This window comes from Colobus angolensis, unplaced genomic scaffold (assembly GCF_000951035.1).
Source record: "Colobus angolensis palliatus isolate OR3802 unplaced genomic scaffold, Cang.pa_1.0 Scaffold6, whole genome shotgun sequence".
NCBI lineage: Eukaryota > Metazoa > Chordata > Mammalia > Primates > Cercopithecidae > Colobus > Colobus angolensis.
Genome location: NW_012119598.1, coordinates 22,646,671 through 22,652,961, shown reverse-complemented (window position 1 = coordinate 22,652,961; position 6,291 = coordinate 22,646,671). Strand labels below are relative to the sequence as shown.

The 6,291-nt window shown below is 41.7% G+C and overlaps 1 pseudogene; it reads right to left on the bottom strand.

Moving 5' to 3' along the window:
- Positions 1–3,046: 3,046 nt before the first annotated feature.
- LOC105526693 lies at positions 3,047–3,343 on the bottom strand (annotated as a pseudogene).
- Between the last annotated feature and the right edge of the window lie 2,948 nt (positions 3,344–6,291).

Sequence of the window (6,291 nt, the reverse complement as noted above, 5' to 3'; positions counted from 1 at the left end):
TATTTCTCCTAGAACTACCATGACATTTTCAGTTCCCTTGTAGCCTTGTGTTTCTTTGTAATACAGCCCCATGTCTCTTTGTAATAAAGCCCCACGCTTTCAGGTTACTTGAGTGATTCTGTTGCTTGCAATCACAGAGCCTAGCAAAAGAAAAAAAAAAAAAGTGAGGCTGGTAATGCAGAAATGGGAATCAGCCTGATGAGTTCTCATGGAAGAAGAAAAAGACCAAAGAGAGTTGATCTCTGTTCTCATGTTTATTTCGGTAGTGCTAAAGTCCCCATACTTTGTCACCATGTCAGTGTCAAGGCTATTACTGTAATTGTTCGCCTTTCTATTCATGTATGTTATCAGACACTTGGGATAGAAAAATCATCTCAGTATGATTTGCAGATGTATCTACTTACATATTAAAATAATCTATTCACCTTCTCTGGGGGTTAAAATGATGTTTGAAAGTTTGGTTTACTTTTTAACCTGTGTTCATTTAGACATATCACTAGTTTTTCTCTCCTCAAACCACTTTACACCTAACCAGCTGCAGGGTACCAAAACTGTCAAAAGCCTTTGTCTATAAGACTAAGACCCAGCAAGTTTCCACTTCTAGTAACTACTCAAGGAAAACTCTCATGTGTTTGAAAAGACATGTATAAAATACATTGTTATAACAATAAGAACTGGAAATCTTAATCCGTGTTCCCTTAATTTACTTCACATTCTTTGGGAGATATCGGAATTGCAATGTACTACTCACCTTCATCTTTTGCCTCTTATTTTTTCTTTCCTCCAGTTTTTGGATTCATTGGGTGCTCATCCAAAAAATTAAAACTGTTAGTAAATCCCCCAATGTACTTAGCACCACCTCTTTCAAAGACAGGCTTTTGGACCTACCTCGGGCTAGAGAAGGAACAAAGTGCAGTGTATTTTGAGACTACAGACAGCCCCACAACTTCCCAGGAACTTCAGATAAATTATTCAAAGTCTAAGGGGAATTGGCAAACAGGAGAGATAAAAGGCCCACATAGAAAGTGTGGGAATGGGAAGGGAGAAAGCAGGGGCAGAGACTGAAGGTCAGGGATTCCAGAAAAGACTATTTTCACAGGCTTTAGGTGTTGATCTGAGGAAGTTAGGGCAGGGGCTGGTAGGAAAGAATGTAACAACCACACATACAAGGGGAGCTAACTGATCGTTCAACAGGACCCTTCTGCTTAGCTCTTATAAAAGCAGTTACATGCATCTCATGCATTAGCCAACCATTGCCCTACATTGCTGGGCATTCACTGACTGGAGAGAGCCTACCTACTAAGGATAATAGACAGTGTTTTCACTTGCCTTTCAACTGCATGTTATGTCAGGAAACAGCACATTCATTATGTGTTTAAAAACTAATCCAAAGAATTATGTATTTGGAAAAATATCTAAAGAAGCAAGTGGGCTAAGTCAATGATATTTCATTTGTTTCTTAATGTCCTACCCTTAAAAAAAACACTCACATGGAATACCCTTAGAATGTCTTACGTATGATGCAAAGCAGCTGTGTATATTGGTGCACAAATGACTTAGAACTTGGTCCTTAAACAAAAAATCTGCAGGGTAGGCCCTACAAGAAACTTCCTGCCATGACTTGACTTAGGCCTGTTTGGAGATACTCCATAAACCAATTGCCCTGAATTGAAACTGTCAAAAGAAAATAAAACGGGCTAAATTTATTATCACCTGTATTCACAAACATACACACATAGAAGTCCATTGTTAACTAAGGCCCAAACCAAAATGCAGCAGCCTACTCAGACAGCCCCCTGGGAAATACCGTTTAGTGATGTGAGAGGTTTTTTTTTTTCTTCTTTTTAACATAGAGAAGGAAAACAACACATGCAGGAAACCATAAAACCCTTCAAGTTAACTGTAGCCAACGGTCAATCTCATTAGGATATAATGGGTAGACGATATCCCTCTCTATAAAAGCTGAGTGCGCTCTGAATAATTTCCAATTTTCTCACTTGCTGGAAGCTCTGCCTTTTAAACAACAAAGCAGAAGTTTCAGGCACCGTATTTATATCATTTCTATTCTCTGCCTTGGATACTTCTTCCAAACATCAGTCCCTGAGTTCATCTTTTAGTACACAGTTGTTTAACTGGAATATATATACATATTAACTTGGCTAATTACTTAAACTTACACTTTTTTTTTTTGAGATGGATTTTTGCCCTTGTTGCCCTGGCTGGAGCGCAATGGTGCAATCTTGGCTCACTGCAACTTCATCTCCCGGGTTCAAGCGATTCTCCTGCCTTAGTCTCCCAGGTAGCAAGGATTAAAGGCATGTGCCACTACACTCAGCTAATTTTTTTTGTATTTTTAGTGGAGACGGGATTTCACCATGTTGGTCAGGCTGGTCTCAAACTCCTGACCTCAGGTGATCCACCCGCCTTGGCCTCCCAAAGGGCTAGGATTACAGGCATGAGCCACACCCCCGGCCCAAACTTCAAACTTTCAACTAGGATGGTGGAAGGGCATCCTTGAGAAAATGGATAGGGAGTCAGATGGCTAAGGAAAGTGCAGGGACTGCCAATTTTTTGCCAAGGGACCAAGCCTTCGGTAGAAATGGAGAAGGCGAAAGTTCTAGGCTGATTCTAGGGCTCGGGAGATAGAGTTCCAATACCCTTTCTGGCACTTCTGACCTTGTGACCTCAGATCAGCCATTGGGCCATTCTTAACTCAATTTCTCCATGCTGAAACAACGAAGGTGTCATAATCCCTTGTCTGCATACTTATCGGGAGAATATGCTAAAATACAGTGAGGGTACTGATTTCCAAACTTCAGCGAGCACTGGGAATCTATGTGGGGGTGCTCATTAAGGCCCCATCCCCACAGTCTGACTGTGGCTGGCAATCCGTATAATCGCTACTCTTAACAAGAATCTCCAGGTAATTCTGATGCTGGGGATTCGTGTAGCAGACTGAGAAACATTGATTCAGGAGATTTATTTTTAGAATTTTTATTTTCCAGATTTTTAATTTAATGGCTGTGCAAGTCCCAGTCCCTCATTTCTACCGCTCACGGGCCCACTGCTCTGGGATCAGGGTTTTCTGTTCAAAGGCACTGATGTGCAGGAGCCCTTCTGCTAGGCACGCGTTCACCAGCCGGTGTCTCTGAAGCAGCGGCTTGCGCTCGAACTTGGCCGACACTGCCAGGACTCAGAAGCTACAGGCGCAACGGCTGCGGGTCGTGTTGTCCTCCACTGCCACATGCTCTGCCGCCAGGTCCCGCTGCAGCTTCTCCATGAGGTATTCGGTGCTGAGTTCCATGGTGGTAGTCCAGCTGGGGCAGCAGCCCAGCGGGCACAGAACCCCCCAGTTCGGACCCCGGCCTCCCCTATTTTTAGAATTTAAAGCATCTTCTATGTTGCTGGCACTGTGTTAGGCTTTACATACATTAGCTTTTTAGAACCACCCATAAGGTCAGGTTCTAGCATTCAAGGAGCCCATGGGGTAGGCCAGGCATTACGATGTATCACACATGTTCCGCTTCACTCTATTCTCAGGACAGCTGTCTACATTAGATAGCCCTCTTTCTGTATGACGGTTTAAAACATGGAAACTTAAAGAGGCCGAGAAATCTGTCCAAGGTCCTCCAGCTTGTTGGTTTCAGAGGCAGAATTCTAATTCAGGTTTTCATGTAATGCAGCGCTGGTACTTACCACAGGCAGCATAAAATGCAAATGCATGTTGGAAGCTCTTAGGGCCCCATGGAAACCATGCAAATGTTAAGTCAACAAATAAGAATTTAGCATTTATTATGTGAAAAGAAGCAGCGAAAGCAAACTGGGGAATAAAGCAAACTGGGGAATACGAGAAGTATTCAATGCCTAGTTCCTGTCCTTCAAGAATTCCAGTCTATCAGGAAAGAGCAGTTTGGTTATACTGCAATTGGAAGAACTGGAAAGTTGGACTAAAACCCTTTATGCAAGGCCTTGAAGAGCAGCCTGTGAATTCTGCGCTTTATCCTGGGCAAGGGGAATGGCCACAGACACTTCGCAGAGCCTGAAACACCATGCAGATGCCTGGCGATGCTTTCTTCCCACCCCTCCACTTTAGCTTTCAAATGATAGTGAAAACTAAGAAATGCGTATGGAGATATCACTCTCCAGAAAGAGAGGGTTAGGGGTAAACCCGAGTGAATATGGGTTAGAGAGTATTTTGTAGGCCTGAATAGGAGGAGTGCCAGGAGGAGGCACAAAACAAAAACCACCAGAAAGAGAAATAAAGCATACCAACTTTACACTCTGAGAAATCCAAATGGGTAGATGGGTTTGTATTCTTAAAATTTTTTTTTTTTTTTTTTTGAGACGGAGTCTCGCTCTGTCGCCCAGGCTGGAGTGCAGTGACTGGATCTCAGCTCACTGCAAGCTCCGCCTCCTGGGTTCACGCCATTCTCCTGCCTCAGCCTCCCGAGTAGCTGGGACTACAGGCGCCCGCCACCTCGCCCGGCTAGTTTTTTGTATTTATTAGTAGAGACGGGGTTTCACCGTGTTAGCCAGGATGGTCTCGATCTCCTGACCTCGTGATCCGCCCGTCTCGGCCTCCCAAAGTGCTGGGATTACAGGCTTGAGCCACCGCGCCCGGCAAAAAAAATTTTTAACATTTCTATCTTTTCAAATACTTCCTTGGGATCCCTAAATTTGTTTTAAATTCATAATGAAGCATTCTGAACCACAGCATTCTCCAGACCATGTCTTCTAATTTGTGTGTGCCCTACAAACACAGGAAACTCTTGGTAAATGTTGATGTCCACTTAACCCTTCGCTTTCTTGCTTTCCTCAGAATCCCTCACCTCCCCTAGTACCCCAAGAGCAGGGTAAAAACAAACCCCAAAAGCCTTTCCAGGAGCTGGGCCCGCCCTCTGAGCTTACATGCTTTTTTTTTTCTTGGCACTTAAAGGGATTCAACTAGGAACTGACAAAAGTTGCTTAAGCAAGTATCACGGATTCACATTTCTGATGGAGCACAGGGCCAGAAGCAATTGCTTGATATTCTTAAAAGAAAATCTGAAACTTATTCTTTTCTATTGATCCAAATTATCTGAAAGTAAAAAAATCATACTAAATCAAAACTGCTTGGTTTCATGTTTATTATGCCTTCTACCACCTAATACGTAAGTATCCCTTATGAATGAAAACAGACTCAAGAGGAAAAGACATTGTACAAAAATGCTTCTTATGTTTACTTTACCACCTGCCAGGAAGGACATACACATTTCAGCTTTTATTTTTAAACCAATGTTATCAAAATTCTTCAAGGAAATATTTAAAGCATCTGCTTTTACATGGAGAGTCAAGGGAAAGTAAGTTCTAACAGGAGAATCCTCCGAAATAAAAATATACTTTAAAACAGATGCATCATTTCAAAAATGCATCATTTAGGTTGCATTTATGTCATGCTATTGATACCTTGGGTCTGAAAAAAGCTAAACAATTATATTATCACTGCAATGAACAAAAATTAAAAGCACTTTTCTAAATAAGGGTTTTTCCTTTTGCAAAGATCTTTGAAGAAACTTAGGTGCCATGTTGTTCTAAGGTCATTTTAAAAAATGGAATTCCAATTGCAGAACACAAATGCAATTAAAACTAAATGTATGAGCACCATACATGAAAAAAAATGTTGAAAACTAGTAATCTTTAAGAGATAAATTAAATTTTAACACAAGTTATATTGGTTTTTGGGGATGGATCATTGCTTTCCATGGGACAACCACAAAACCCCCTCCTTTTAGACCAGTCCTCAAAGTTCTCTTTTTCCAGGTGTACCTTCCAGCATAATACTCCCTAATCTACAAGTAATCCAAATGAGTAAGGGATTATTTCCAAACACTTCTGCTTATTAACCCCTCCTCTCCAGTGCTGAAAAACTCAAGACATGTAAAAGACACATTTTTAACACACATTTGGAAGTAAAGATGGCTTTTGTTAGTTAATAGCAATTGTTAACTCTCAAAATAAACAGGAAATAGTGCCACTTAGCAAGTTGCAGGTTTCAAACCCAAGAGTATTAGGCCTTAAGAAATCCAAGTACTTTTTCTCCTTGCAGTCTAAACAATCCTGCCTGATTCTTAGAAAAAGCACAAATCTCCAGCAGCCAAAGTGCTATTTTGAGAGGCAGGGGACTTTCCTCTGAGCCCATATGGAGCCAGCTTCTCCAGGTCATCCTTATTGATGCAGTTCTCTTACATTAACACCATGTTGGGCATGGCAAAAAATGGAGATCTTAGCACCACATCAACCTTTCTGCTTGAG